General features: G+C 38.9%; 1 long non-coding RNA gene across 1 annotated transcript; it reads right to left on the bottom strand.

Annotated features, from left to right (window-relative positions):
• Nucleotides 1-3,180: 3,180 nt before the first annotated feature.
• Nucleotides 3,181-5,028, bottom strand: LOC107797714 (uncharacterized). The gene is made up of 2 exons (XR_001650746.2): nucleotides 4,436-5,028; nucleotides 3,181-3,470 (listed from the first exon to the last, which is right to left on the bottom strand). It is a non-coding gene; the product is annotated as an uncharacterized LOC107797714 (long non-coding RNA).
• Nucleotides 5,029-16,707: the final 11,679 nt, after the last annotated feature.

The raw sequence follows: 16,707 nt of genomic DNA, 5'->3' as shown, positions 1-16,707 counted from the left end.
AAGCCTTGCTTTTGCAGTCAAGTGATTGCATTTGCAAGCATGGGTTGGGGGCTGTGTCTTTGCAATTGCAAAGTAACAGTCTCTTTTGCGAGGATTGCTGTGTTCGCTTTTGCGACTCTGGCATTGCATATCCGATGCAGTGTAATGTTTGGGAGCTTCGCATTTCCAAATCTTGGCGCACATATGCGACGGGGGTGGCCTTCGCAAATGCGAAGGTTATATAGAATTTGCGATCCTTGTGCCGTATTTGCGAGCATTGCATTTGCGAATAAGAGTTTGCAAATACGACACTTGCAGCAGGGTAAAAGGAGAAAAACGGGACTTAGCTCATTTTACACCATTTCTCAACTCTAAACACTCTAGCGGCAATTTTTGAATAATTGTTTCTTCTTAAATTCATTTGTAAGCAACTCTAATCCACTTTATTTCAATTCCTCATTACCTTTCAGGAGTTTTTAATATCAAATCTAGGATTTTCATGGTAGAAATTAGGGATTTGGGTAGATTTTAGGGATTTTACAAAGTTGAAATTTAGACCTCAAATTAAGGTCGAATTTTAAAATAAATCACATAACCGGGTACGGGGGTGAATGGGTAATCGAATTTTGATACGGATTTCGGATTTAGACCAAGCGAGCCCGGGTTGACTTTTGTTTAGTTTTTCAATTTCATCAAAGATTGAACCTTTTTTATTAATTGGTAGTTTTTAAAGCTTATTTTGAATTGTTTGAACGGTAATTGACTAGATTCGGTTGGTTTTGAGGCTTGTTCGGAAGGCAAGGTCGTGGTTGGTTGATTGATTTGGTTGTGGAGTGAGGTAAGTATCGTGTCTAACTTTGACTTGAGGGAATTAGGATTTGTTGGTTGTATGTTATGTGAATTATATGGGAAAACGGAGTATATGCAAGGTGACGAGTGTATATTCACCGCCATGGGATTAAAGTGTGGGAAATTAGGTTATGTACTTCCATATCTTCTTTTATTCCATGTTATATCTTGTTACATATTTTAATTGCTATATGTTCTTAATAGTTATTCATGCTTTACTTGTTATCTGCTGTGTAATTGCTACTTATTTTGATTTGTTCATTTCTCACTCAATATCTGCTTACCTGCTACATGTTCCTACTTGCATTAATTGTATATTTTTGTTGTCTCACATTTTATTTTCTTTTTTTGTCCTTATATTAGTTAATGTACTTTATAATGTTGTTCCATTATGTGAGCCATTCATTTATCCTGGTATTAATGTATTGTTAAGGTTTGGAATTATGAGGTGTTAGCTATTCTTCGTTTGTATTGATAATTCTTTAATGTTCCACTTGTCTCATTTCCCTTTTGTATTGAGATTTCGTACTAGTTGTGTTAAGTTTTTATGTTAATGATTGATATTGGGAACGGGTTACGTGCCGCAACGATATTAAAATAAAATGATAATGAGATCGGGTTGCACGTCGCAACAGTTATTGTATTAAATATTGTGTTGGGATCGGGTTACGCGCCACAATAGAGTTGATGTGTTATAGTTGTTTGTGGTCGTAGAATTTATTCTCGGTATTGTGATACGAGGGTTGAGATCATGTTATTCTGGGGCCCTCTGGTAGTTGACCTTCGGGTCCGTTTATATGAGCTTACTAATTTATTTCTATTTTTGTATTATGTTATTATTATTCGTACGGGTTTATCGTGAGTGTTTTTCCATAGCCTCGCCACCACTTCGTCGAGGTTAGGCTCGGCACTTACAGAGTACATGGGGTTGGTTGTACTCATGCTATACTTCTGTACTTCGTGTCCAGATTTTAGTATTGGTCCCGGTGATGCGTAGAGGAGTTTTGGGTTAGAGAGTATTTCCAATTAAAGTGATAAATTTGAGTAGAGATTATTTTATTTACAGAGTCACCGCTTGAAATTGATTTTTGGGTGTTCCAAGTCACCTTTTATTTGAATTCCTAGTCAAAGGAAGGTTTGACTCTATTTTTATTGGTTAGCGAAAATAGGAGATTGGGTAAGAAATTCGGTTGACTGGGAAGATGGTGTGAGGCACTCCCCGAATCCTGTGGTTCTAGCACGGTCGCTTTATTGACTTAAACTTGGCTTGAATTAATTTTGGATAAACTGTGCTTTATTTGATTTTTATGTTTTGCCTATGTCCGCTTTTATTGTTGATGACTTTATTAATCTCAAACTAGGACGAGTATCCCCGGCTCTAGCTTACACTAACCAAGACGAGTATTCTCGACCATAGTTCATGCGTCGCACCTAAAATTGGAGCCTACTCGAAGTTAATTAAATAACAACTTTTATTTATTTAAAAGAATTGAAACAAGACGTGTCATCACTACCTTGCCATTTTATCTATATCTTTATTCCGAAGCGAGTCTTCCCGATATCGGTTGAGACGAAATTATTTATCTTTGTTAAAAACCTTTTGAGTTAATCATGATCAATAGGTGATTGAGTCATTTTTATAAATAAATAAATAAAGCATCTAATTTTATTGAATTTATTTAGTGGACTAAAAAAGTGACATCCATATTTAAGGAAAAATCTGTCGCTTTTTTTTGAAACTTTACTAGACTATTACTATTGTTCTCCTAAAAAACGAATTGACTAACTTTAGAGACTATGTTATGGAATTAGTCAAAGAAGAAAAGCATTTTTTATTTTTTGTAGATTGATTGTTCATTTTCCAACTTAAGAAAAATATTTACATATTCAAAATGAGTAGTATATGGCTAATTGAAATGGCTTTACAGTTATTACAATTACTAGTTTAAAAGATGACACTAGTGTAGGAAGATTATTTGACTAACTTACATTATTTAAAACTAATAAATGTTGGGCTTGTGGTGGAATTAAAATGAGGCAGCCCACTATTGGGCTGATAAAACCAACGGGCCCATATCCAAGACAAAATCCAAGAGACCCATGTGCTCTTGGACTTCAATTCTGCAGACGTGGCCTTTTATAGCCACATTACAGACCTGGCCCTATCTTGTCATTTGCAATCCATAGCCAATTATTTATAAAGTAAGTTTGCAGAGACAATCACTTTCTATTTACAGCTTAACCACCTTGCTAAAGTAACCCTTTTGAGGAAGTAAGTAAAGGTTATTTGGACTTTAATCAATAAAAGAGTTTAACTTTGCAAAAACAAAGGGACAAACATAAAACTAAATATAAAAAAATAACTCAAGGCTAGACATTACTTGCATGAGCTCAAAGTTTAATACATGCTCCTTTCACACAACCAGGCAAATGATGGCCAAATGAAATTATATCCAAAATATTGATACAAGATTAAAGATGCTTGTCACAGTTTAGTTACTAACGTATAGTCATAATGTTACAACATTCAAGAGCATGTAAAAATGAATTACAATAAACGAATGAAACTACTAATGTTTCCCAAACATCAATATCTTTCATTCCACACTTGATTTTAGGAGTTTACATGGTCTGAAAGTTACCTGGACAGCAGAAAGAAGAAAAAATTCAGCAAAGTCAACTCTTTCCAGATCAATAATTGGACAGCAGAACAATTAAATGAGCAGCAACTAAGCAAAAGACAGCCAACAACCAGCAGATTTTTGAACCCAAGAAAATGAACCAAAAATACACAGCAAAGCAGTTTGAAACTAGCAACTAGTAACTCCAGAAAATGCTTACAAGACCCCTCTTTTTTTCACAAGTTTTTCACTCTAAGAAACACTCACTAAGCTCGGAATTTTCAGCTTACTATTAGATATGTTCAGCTGCTATCTTTTATTCTTAAAGTTGTGTATTTTATACTTCGTGTAAAAACTGATTTCTACTGTGATAGTGTGTGTAAAGTGAGGAAAGAGCCAGCCCTTGAGTAGGCAAAAGGTGAAAGGACTGCATGAAACCTGTTATGGCAGAAGCAAGGAGGAAAGGGGTCCTTTCAGCCACCCTACTAGTAAAAGTAGGCTACTAAAGTAGCCTATTTTATGATTAAACTCATCTATCATTCAGATTTTAACAACATCAGCACCAACAATGTCATTCAAACAAAACTAAAATAGAAAAACACATAACTAGACGAAATTGAACTATAAATCAACTAAGGAAAACTCGAAACCTAATAGCTAAAAATCAAACAAAACAAGTGTATTATCCAAACTAACTAATTGAAACCATCAGCTTAATATATCACATACTAACTAATTATTTCATTAAAACAATTATGACTAAATAATACACTTAAATAAACAGAAACTCAATACATTAATAAGCTAAATAGCCCTAATAACCAATAGATAAACAACTACTAATCAAACTAATAATCAAGTGATTACACTAAATGACTACGAACATAAGCGAAATAACGAATTTTACACTATAACAAAAACTACAATCAAACAGTACGAGACAGAAAATCAGAAACATGGAGGAAACGATTAGGGTTCGAGTTTACCCAATTTGAGTATCCGAATAGTGGTGGCGTAGGGACGATTAGGCAACGGGACAATGGTACGGCTCGAGCAAGCTTCTATTGTTGATTTTCATTGAAACCATGACTCTGGAGAATTGGAGACTAGTTTCACTGAAATCGACAACAAAACCTCACTTGAGGCCAGTATGAATGCAGCAAGGAAGAATGCCCGGAGGTCTGGGGTGGTTCAAGGGAGGCAGTACAGAGGTTAGCAGCGACGGAAGTTGGATTTTTCGGGTAAAATGGGTAGGAGAGGATAGATCTTGACGAGATATATTAGTTTATGTATGTATTACGGGGTGTGAAAGTTATATCTCGCCGAAATTTGAGGTGGCGGCGGCTAGAGTTTTTTGATTTAGGGGTAGATTTGGTAAGATTGAGGGTGATTTCAGGGATTTGGGGTTTGGATATGGGTAGAGGATGAAGAGAAGAGAAGATTGGTGTAAGGTCTATGGGGTTTGGAGGTGGTCGGCCGGTGGTGGCGATTTTCGACCGGTTAAGCCACTGTGGGGGTGGCGGAGAGGTCTGAGGGACGAGAGAGAGAGAAGAGAGAAGGAGAAGAGAAGAAACTAGGGCAAAATGGGGGCAAAGATGGGGTAATTAGGATTTTAAATACTAGAAGGGAGATTGAATGGTGGCCTTTGGATCGAGTGGGATTGAACGGATGAGATTTGTTCTCAAATTCATTAAATGAAACGACATAGTTTCACCCTGAAACTGCGCCGTTTAGCTTACCCCCAGGGCCAGCCTCATCCGGACTGGGTCAGTACCATTGGGCCACTGATTTGGTTTGATTTTTGGCCCATTCTGAGTAAAAATGCAACTTAGCCCAAAGTCTTATTCCCTTCTTAATTAAACTATAATCAACTCCTAAAACCTACACATACACATTATAAACATAAAAGAAGAAAAAGAAAGGGCAAAAATTAGGCATTTACAATAGCTACACATTTGTCACTTTGAAGTTTTCTTGAATAAACTGTGCCATAAGCCCCATTTCGTAGTCTTCGTTTCTCTGAGAAGAAATAGGTTGCTTTTTCCATTTCTTTGTATGGATAAACCGGGATAGTTATCCCTGTAGTTTCATATAACTCGCGGTTTCTTCTGTTTTTGTTTTGGAAATTCAATCTTCGTCAAATAAAGCAGCATATTAGGCCAACACTAACCATTAATGAAGCACCTGCTGCAATACCTAGAAAAAATTGGTTTTCAATCTAAAGTGAGTTGTATCGTCGGAACTAAAATAAAAGGAAAGGGAAAGGATTTATAAATTCCAAGACTCTATACTGCTTAGTGTATATAACTTAAAACGAGCTGAGAATTACCTCCAACAAGTACGCCAACTCTTGTGGTTCTTCCACATTTACCTGAAAGGTAATTTGAAGGGTTGCATGTTGTGTCATCTGCGTTCACAAGAAACACCTGGAATTAACTATAGACACAACTTATTTTATAAGAAAAAGAAAAGGTTCAGGCCAGCGAAAAACAAATCTTATACAACAAGACCTAATGCAATTTAAATCAAGTGCTATCCACAAATTCATAGATGTATATTTTCTTTTAGTGAAGAGTAAGAATAACTTCGTATTCCTTGTCACCTTATCTTGTCATCTTTTTACTTGGACGGTTGGACCCATATTTTCTCATCCGGTTATGATGTTCTTCTCTCTCCAAGTTGGTCAAAACTCCCTCATCATTCAACTACTTCAATTCATTAGTAAACCTCCCAACTCATAACCAAAGTAGCTTGGAGAAATTTGAAGATATAACATCACGCTTTTGAATATCTTTAAATATCATAGCCATTGATGATTGAACCTCTACCAGAATGTTTAGTTTGTTTTAGAAGAAAAATAATTTTGTCTTTTCTTTCTTTCTTTCTTGAAAATATGCAACTGCTAGAAACTCGTGTTTGCTACATACTATTCCTTGTTATAGTGAGAACAACCCTATCTTAAAAGAGTGAAGATTTTTATGGCGTTGCTATCACACTAAACACTTATTATAAAATCTTAACTGCCAAAATAATAGGCAACTTTACCCCAACTAATATGCAACTTTACCCAAATTGTACACTTTTTATTCCCCTAGGAAGCAAAAGTAAGAATTAATATTTTCTCTTGCCATTTCTGGTAACTTTTTTTGAAGATCATGTGCTCCATCGAGAACTAATTATTACAATAATCGCTGTATATTTTAAAAGTTGAAGCTAAGCTGATAATGTTTAGCATATTGAAAGAAATTAAAGCATAATGAAAGAATAAAAGTAAAAACACCACTCTTTGTCTTTCACATTTCATATTTTATATACTCGATTACTCGTCCATCTCTCTTCTTATTATGATTCATGGACTAATTTCAAGTGGTATATACCGTCAGAGGCGAAGCCAGGATTTCAAGCTTATGGATTCGAAATTCTAATCATTTTAAGTTATTGGGTTCTAAATTAAAAATTTGTACATATTTAATGAAAATTTTTAAGGCAAATACATAATTTGAATCAAAACTACTAGGTTCGGGTATACCATTAATTAATGAAGGTTTCTAATATAACTACGAGATCATCTGTGTACTAACAGTGTGGTGAATTTTTACTCGATAAAGTTAAGTTGACTAACAATAACATATATTTCTTCGTAGCAATTCTTGATATGATAACATAAATAATAAGATAATGACATATTATTTCTAGCTAAATTACAGTGATAGAATAACTTTTTCTTTTTTATTTGTAAGTATACATAACTTAAACTCTATAGTTACACCTTATCTCTTTTGGTTCCATATTAAGTATCTGCATTGGGGTTCGTCTAATCCATATTTGTGTAACGTAAGGCGGATTAAAGGAGGATTTAATTACTTCCTACTAGGCTCTACACAATTCTTGAGATCGTATTCCATGTCTTCTTTTTTCTGCTTCCACTACCAAATAGAAGAAAGCTTCACTTCTTTGTGATCCTGACTCACACTATCGTTGATATTATATTCAAGTGAAAAGGAAAGAACAAAAAATGCACTCGCTTCCCAGTTTCTGTTGATATCAGATCTTTCAATCAGGTTCCAAGAAAAGTTTTAATCCCCTTATATGGTATGAAGTCTTTTGTACTGATAAAGCAATAACTTATGGGGGTACGAGAGTAGGAATGATGCTTTATAATAAGCTGCCCAACCTTGTCTTCAACCGTGTACTTATTTTTGTTTTGAATACTATATATCGATTTCTCTCATATATATTTTGATTTTGGTGCACCAAAACTAATTTTCTTTTAAACATAAACCAAAATGGGACTTGAAATTTGAACGATTTAATCCTTAAGCAAGTACAAAATTGGATTTCCCCTTTCTCCAGAATATAGCTGACTATGCCATGCGCCCCATGCTTGATTGCACTTGGGGGAGATATCTACCTTCAAGAGGAAGAGAAGAATATTGTTTACCCTAAAAACTGGATAACAATTAAACGTACAATGTGGTTATAAGGATATGTGATTTCACTTAATACCAATTAATAAACGTAAAGATAAGTGATGGAAATTGATAATAATATAAAGCAAACCGGCGTTTGGATAGAGCCCTCGAGCATGAATACCCTCGAGCTAGTTATGCAAGAACAGTTAAAAATGCAGCAAGCTGATAAACAAGAGAATGTGAATTAAAGCGAGAATATTGTATTGCTTTAATCTGAGTCAATGTAAGGTGTCTACAAATGATGGGGACTCCTCTTTATATAGTAGAGGAGTCCTAATTATGGTATAATTCTAATTTACAGAAGTAAATCCCATGATTAGCCTAAACAATCGCCCTTGATTTGATTCGTTCCAGGATTTTCGCCATGATCTTCGACCGGTTACGGATATCTCACCTTTCCGTTATTGTGCTTCGCTCGAAGTCTGTCATAAATGGTCCCGATCGTTGTTGGCCTCGATCACGACGAGTACCTCGATTCTCGAGCTTGATACTTTATCTTCGTGTTCTGACCTGATCCGTTACGAGACTGACCCTCGACGTGATTCCCTGGTCTTGATTAAATGGCAAAATAGGGCAAGCCCTATTTTAACCGTATATAGATAGTCCCCTCGTTTCTTGGAGTGTAATGAAAAGAAACGAACTGAGCCTTCGATTTTATACCTCGACCAGTTATGACGTCACCCTTGTGACGTAAGCGACAGAAACGACCAAAGCGTCGCGTAGGTACGGTTTCCAAGATCATTAATGAGTGTCAGTTGGCGGTCGTCCACTAGTACCTTTGAACCGTCACCGTGAATCCTTAAATAGGTCTTCTTCTCACTTCTTTAAGCTTTACTTTGAATTTTTCTTGCACTAATCTTCAAAATCCTTCTAAGTTTTTCAAGTCTTTCTGCAAATCTTCAAAGTTCTTCACATCTTATCAAGCCTCTCCGTCCTTGCACAATTTCTAGGCCTCGTTACCATCCTTTTTTCAAAACTACAAATCTCATCTTTTTCTTTCCCTGAATCCATATAAAAATGGAAAAAATATCAAAAACTGTTCCTCAAAAGGAGAAAGCTTCTTCATCCCGGCCGGCCGACGACAAGACACCGGTGGAGCCACGCATCGAGGAGTGTATTCACAGGGTGTGTGATCTTTCTTCCGATTTCAAGGTTGAGAAACCCTCGTTGGTCCTTGGCCGATGTGAGCCAGTGTCGAGATATATATGCTCGATAACTGAGGGCGACCTTAAGAAGGTGAAGAAAGATTGCCATTGGGAAGGCAAAGAGGTGGTGATTCAGACCCCCGAAGAGGACATCACCACTTACGTGAAAGGGTTCTTAAGTATTTATACTTACCCTTTTACACCGGGTCCCGTCGACCCCGTTATCGTTGATTTCTGTCGCCAATACCAAATAACCCTAGGCAAGATCCATCCTTCTTTCTGGCGCAATGTCATTTTGCTTTGATTCTTCGTGAGCAAAGTAGAGGAGATGTCTTTTACCCTCGACCATCTCATTAGACTATACAACCCCCGTCCCTATAGAGGCAAATTAATAAGGCTTCAGTGTCGGGTCACCAAGGTGCTGTTCTCGAGCATAGATGAGGATAAGGACCGAGGATGGATGGGTCGGTTTGTCCGATTGAGGACTTCCGACATAATTCTGGCCGAGAAGATGCCATTCCCCGAAGAGTGGAACATGAAGTGTAAGTACAAACTCCGCCCTTGGCCCCCATTTACTGTTTCGTTCCTTTTGCTTTTTCTCATCGATATTCCTTCCTATGATGCAGCAGTCCTTGGGTGCCTGGTGCAATTCCGAACCTTGAGGGCTGGGTTCAAAAATTGGCATCGACTTCTTTGTATGTCGAGCGCTCGTGGAGTGATTTAGCAAGGGGCCAATGGATGCCAAAAATCATGGTAAGTTTCCTTTCATGTGTTTAACGCTCTCTTCCGAAATGTCTCTTTTTTATTTCTACTTGATTTCTTTTCATACAGATCTCGGAGACAACGCTATCATGAGGCCCCCGTCTGGGGAGAAGGAGAAGGCTCCGAAGCCAGCTAAGGATAAGAAGAGGAAGATGGTCTCATCCTCCGATACTCCAAAGCCCAAGAAGATCAAGGCTCGCAAGTCGAAGAAAGATACCGCCGCCCTGCCTGCAAATGTAGTTCAGCAGCTACGAGATGAAGAGGAGAATGAAGATGTCGCCTTCGAGCTGGTGGCTCGAAAGAGGAGCGTCGAGGTCCCAAAGGCCGTTGAGCCGGTGATGACTGAAGAGGTTTAGCCTCGGACCAAGGGGATCTTGGAAGATGGCCCGAGCAAAGTCCCCGAGTCATTGGAGGCCGAAGATGCCTCCCGTCGTGATGGGCAACCGGTGGACGTACCTGAAAGGGCCAGTTCTGAGGCCATTCAAAACGAAGAGAACTCCCCAAGTGACTCGCTTGGGGCAATAAATATTGACAATTCGTCCCCCCTCCCCATATTTTCCGAGGGGCAAATTCATGAAGCCCAGGCCATGGAGAGCCCCGATGTGGGAATGGCCCATGAAGGGGAGGACCTTTTCCACGGTTGCTTCACAGTAGTCGAAGATACTTCCAATCTGGGTGATGCATCGAGTATCTTCGATGAGGCCCATTGCTTCACGGGAGGTGAAGGAATCGCCCTCATATTATGGATCCAAGATCTCACGAGCAGCGTTGTATCTCATATCACCTTCGATTACATGGAACTTTGTTTCCTGGATAGTTCCGCCACGTTTACTGGCAACATGATTTCCCCTTTGGTGGTTTCACTTGCCATGTTGAAACTGTTGAGCACCCGAACTGTAGGCACGATTTGATCCTGGAGGCCGAGTTGCTCTACGACCTTCGATCGGATAATATTTGCCGAGCTACCTGGATTAATTAACACATGTTTAACTTGAATTTTATTCATAAGGATAGATATTACCAGTGCGTCGTTGTGAGGCTGTTCGATCCTTTCCACATCCTCATCGTTAAAAGATAAGGTATCCTCTGGTAAGTAGTCCCGGGTACGCTTCTCCCTTGTGATTGTCACATGGTGCATTTGAATATCGTGCCTTGGGGAATATCGACCCCACCAACGATCATATGGATCACGTGCTGCAGTTCTTCCTATTCGTTTTTCTGTTTGCATCCCTATCTCTGAAATAATTTTTAGCTAGGTCACTCAGGAACTCTAGAAGGTGACCCTCATTGAATAAACGAGCAACCTCCTCCCTTAACTGCCTGCAGTCTTCGGTTCTGTGACCATGGATTCCATAGTATTTGCACATTTGATTAGGGTATGTTTGAGCTGGGTCGTTCTGTAGGGGTCTGGGCCACCTAGTATCCTTGATTCGTCCAATGGCTGATACAATACCCGACGCATCCATGCAGAAGTTGTACTCTGATAATCGTGGCGCTTCTAGGCTCGACATGTTTATCGAAACCACTCTTACTCATCATCCCTCAGGAGTTTTGACCTCAATCATTCCTTTGATCATTTCGAACGGGGTTACGTCCCGATCCACTATTTCTACGATATGCGTTGTATGGTTAGTACCGATCTCTGTTTGATCGGGGCTCTCTATCGATGTCTCTTTGAATCCTGCCTTCGGATATATTTGGATAAATGGAACCGGAAGGGGCTCCTAACTAATCATCCTCGACTCTGATCTTTGACTGGCATCTATTATGCACATCAGCCCAGGTCATAGCTGGATATTCAATCAAATTCTATTTAAGTTGCCATGACGCTATCGAACTCCGTTCGTTCAACCCTTGAGTGAAGTCTTGGATAGCCCAATCATCGGTGACCGGGGGTAGGTCCATGCATTCCATCTGGAATCGAGATACGAATTCCATTATCATTTCATTGTCCTTTTGTCTCACTTAGAAGAGGTCTGATTTCCTAGTCGCGACCTTTATTGCTCTGGCGTGTGCCTTTATGAACGAATCATCAAGCATGGCGAAGGAATCGATGGAATTGGGCGGCAAATTGTGGTACCATATCATTTCCCCCTTCGATAAAGTTTCTCCAAATTTTTTCAACAGAACAGATTCAATTTCATCATCTTCTAAGTAATTTCCTTTTATTGCGCATATATAAGAAGTGACATGCTTATTAGGATCAGTGGTTCCATTGTACTTGGGAATTTCTGGCATGCGAAATTTCTTCGGAATAGGCTTCGGAGCCGTACTTGGTGGGAAAGGTTTCTGTACGAACTTCTTCGAATTCAAACCCTTCAGAATCGGGGGGTGCTCCCGGTATTTGATCAACCCGTGAGTTGAATGGCGACACGAGAACTGACATCGACTGGATCTACGGCCTGTGGTCCATCGGGATTGATTGGAGGTACTCCGTTTCCCGGGGCGACTATGTGCTCGTTCTCTCCATGAAGACCAAGGCCGGTGTCTGTGTGAGTGGGCACTGCTTGAGAGTTCGACATGTTGATTCCTAAAATCAAAAACACTTATGAGAACAAGCGTAAATGTTATGTGTGTTATGATGGTTAATACTAAGCAATTACTATTATCCTTAGCCCCATGGGGGCGCCAAACTGTTTACCTTAAAAACTGGATAACAATTAAACTTATAATGTGATTTTAAGGATATGTGATTTCACCTAATACAAATTAATAAATGTAAAGATAAGTGATAGAAATTGATAATAATATAAAGCAAACTAGCGTTTGGATAGAGCCCTCGAGCTTGAATACACTCGAGCTAGTTATGCAAGAACAGTTAAAATGCAGTAAGCTGATAAACAAGAGAATGTGAATTAAAGAGAGAATATTGTATTGCTTTAATCTGAGGCAATGCAAGGTGTCTACAAATAGTGGGGACTCCTTTTTATATAGTAGAGGAGTCCTAATTATGATATAATTCTAATTTACAGAAGTAAATCCCATGATTAACCTAAACAATCGTCCTTGATTTGATCCATTCCGGGATTTTCGCCATGATCTTCGACCGGTTACAGATATCTCACCTTTCCGTTATTGCGCTTCTCTCGAAGTTTGTCATAAATGGTCTCGATCGCTGTTGGCCTCGATCACGACGAGCACCTCGATTCTCGAGCTTGATACTTTATCTTCGTGTTCTGACCTGATCTGTTACGAGACCGACCCTCGACGTGATTCCTTGGTCTCGATTAAATGGCAAAATCGGGCAAGTCCTATTTTAACCGTATACAAATATACCGAATGAGTTTAAAGAGTGAGACACTAACATAAGGTGATTTTTTTTAATTACCAAATTTGTTGTGGATAGTATGTATTCGATACTTGTGCTGCATAAGATAACATATACTCAATTGAATGATTGTACACTAGCTGGCCCGAAAATTATTACTATTTGCTGCCAATGGCTAAAAGTAAAAGAACTATAATGTTGAGAAGACATCTTATTTCTCTCAAATGGAAAAGAAGAAAAATAATTGATAAAGGAGGAGAAGCAAAAGCATGCATTAAGGAGGAAGATGATAATTGAGGATGTGAAAGATATTCGAGCATACAGTCATGAATGTGTTACCGGCGTGGGTGTCTTGAGGAAATACTTATCCGGAGTTTATGTTGCTAAACCTCTAATTTAATATTGTAAAGCCTTCTACTCTATAAGAAAATCGATGAGGAAATTCCAAAATTGTTGGATAGTATTTGAGATGTTAGTTAGCCTCATAACTGACCTTTCAAATAATCCTAAGCCAATGCTTCATACTCTTTCATTAATAGTCACAATCATTCTATTCACGAACCTATCTTCTGTTACATAATGGTCAAAGCCATTTTATTCACAAACACTATTCTTTTTAAATTCAATTAACATTTTTTTTCCAACACTACGCTATTTTCTTACCCACTTCAAATCATCTTTTTTCTTACTTTTTCTCTCTTGTATACTTGATCGTCACTCTTGAGGCATTATACAACAGTGTATCGCTAATCACTTTAAGTATTGGGTTATTCGCATTAGTGGTATTGAGAATAGCAATTCTTGGTAACATACGTTGTACTTCTTTTCTGTGCGACTTATTAGACATTTTTTGTCATTCCTTTCGTATTCGAATCTTGTAGTTAATTTATTTCATTATCTTCCCAATCATTTCAGTTTGATCTTCACGGGTTCAATAGAAGAAAAAAAAGAAAAATAAAAGGAAGAAAGATTTATTATTTGTTTTTAGAATGACTATCTATTGAGTCAATGCGGAAGGGTACTTGAGAAATAAAATGAAGTACCAAGACAAAATAGAATAGTGAATATTGAGCTGACCGCAAAACTGTGTGGCTTTAGTGTATTATGAATAGGACTGTAAGCCACTTTTACATATTACGAATATAAATACCGCATATAATACGACAGGTTGAGTGCTATGTCATATGATATTGAAAAGATTAAAAATGATTTGAAGGATCTTCTTCCTTGTATTCTGAAATTGTGTCTTGATTTTATACAAATAGGAATGCATCTAGGATTGCATACTATGTTACCAAGTGGGAATGTCCTATTAGCTAGTACAAAATTGTACATAAGATAAATACATGGATGTTTACCCGAAAAATGGATATAGTTGAATTTATACGTAGTTCCAAGGATATGTGGTATAATTTGATACAAAAAAAATATAATGATAAATATCAATATGAATTTAGATTTGGAGAAAATACAAGACAGACAAGATTATCAGTTACAAATGAGTCTTAGAATTTCACAAGATGAAATCAATCTAAGAAGACTAAAAAAGAGATGCTTTACTCTCCAGAAATATGTTGCTTTGTGTTACAATGTATGACTTTGGAAAAAACCCCTGCTTTCAGAGGTGGTAGCCAAGCCCCTTTTATATTGGAGGGAATTGGCTCCAAGCATAATAAAATAACCTTCAGTGGGAGATCCATGATGAGCCAGCTTTTCCGTGATTTATGCCAAGATTCTTTCTAGAGGGATTGCAACGGTTCTTGTCTGTGAGCTCGATCTTGTTGGAAGACGCCTGCTTTGGTTTAAGCTCGATTTCAGTTCGAGCCCGATCTTGGTCCAAGCCCCCGAGTTGCTTCGAGGTCGAGGCCAGTGCTGGCTGGTATATCTATTCTGTGTCGACTTCCACTTGAGCTTGATAATGGTTTTGGCACGGGTCGGCCTAATCGGATTCAAGATTTGGTTTGTTGCACCTTCGGGGTCTTGCTTCAACAGGCCATCGTTCGAAATCGATCGGTCGTGTTAAAGCCGATATCTATTTCGACCGTACACAGATAGTCCCCTCGTTTCTCGGAAAGGATGTGGCGAGAAACGATATGATTTTTCAATGGCTCAATCGGGTTGCAACCAAAAGCTTCCATCGGGTTTGGCCATGACGCGTCTGGTGTTTGCCTAGTCGGTTTAGTCTCTCAAAGCATTTAATGCGTGTCAGGTGGTATTTGAACCACCATCGTTTTGAATTTATAAATATCCCTTTCTTTTATCTTTTACCATTTTACTTCTTCTGTAAGTTCTTCTCCGTGCCTTTCAATTTGTCAGTAGGTTTGTGATTCCTTTCTAAAAAGCCCTCCTTTATTTCTGCAACATCTTTATCACTTTCCTCTATTCCCCACCTTTGGTTCCGAGAATGGTGAAAACATCACAGGCCATCCAATATCCTCAGAAAGAGAAAACTTCATCTTCGCAGTGTGCCGTTGATGAGACATCGGCAGAACCACAGCCCGAGGAGTATGTTCCTGGGGCGTGTGTTCTTTCTTCGGATTTTAAGGTCGACAAGGGTTCGTCGGTCCCTAGCCGGTGCGAACCGGTATCGAGGTATATGTGTTCGATAATCGAGAAATACCTCAAACAGCTAAAGAAGGATTGCAATTGAGATAAAAAAGAAATAATAATTCCTGCTTTTGACGAAGATATCACTTTTTGCGTGGAAGGGTTTCTGAGCGTCTATACCTATCCTTTCACTTTGGGTCCCCTTGATCCCGTCATTATTGATTTCTGTCGTCAATACCAGGTAACCCTAGGCCAGGTCCATCCTTCTCTGTGGCAGATCGTTATCCTGATCCGGTATTTTGTGAGCAAAATCGAGGGGATGCCATTCACCCTCGACCATCTTATCCGATTGTATCGCCCTCGACTTTTTCGAGGAAGTTTAATAAAACTTCAGCGTCGGGCTACCAAAGCTCTGTTCTCGAGTATTGATGAGGACAGGGACCGAGGCTGGATGGGTAGGTTCGTTCGAGTAAGGACTTCAGACCTGATTCCGACTGAGAAGATGCCCTTTCCCGAGGGGTGGAATATGAAACGTAAGTGTGACCTCGCTATTACTTACGTATTGTTCATCCAATTATTCTCATTGACCTTCCTCTTTTCGTGATGTAGCGATTCCCTGGATGCCCGGAGCAGTTCCCGACCTAAAAGGCTGGGTACGAGCCCTCGCTTCGACCTCCACATATGCCGAACGCTCGTGGCGTGATTTGTCTAAGGGTCGGTGGGAGGCATAAAATCATGGTAAGCTCATTTCTTGTACTTTTTGATGACCCGAACGAGATGGATTTCAAAATATTTTACTAAGGTTTCCCATTTGCAGGTTTGGGAAAGGACGCGCCCTTGAGGCCTTTGTCTAATGAGGAGCAAATTTCGGCTTCTCTCCCGAGGCCGGTGAATAAGCACAAGAGGAAAAGAGTCCCCATCCCTGAAGATCCAAAATCGAAGAAGAGGACGGCCCGTAAGCCGAAGAAGAATGTTGTTCCTTTAACCATGGAATCCGTTCTGCGCCTAAGGGGTGAAGAAGAAGAAGAAGAAGAAGAAGAAGAAGAAGAAGAAGAAATCGATGA

This window comes from Nicotiana tabacum, chromosome 24, assembly GCF_000715075.1.
Source record: "Nicotiana tabacum cultivar K326 chromosome 24, ASM71507v2, whole genome shotgun sequence".
NCBI lineage: Eukaryota > Viridiplantae > Streptophyta > Magnoliopsida > Solanales > Solanaceae > Nicotiana > Nicotiana tabacum.
This window is presented reverse-complemented; position numbering and strand designations above follow the sequence as displayed.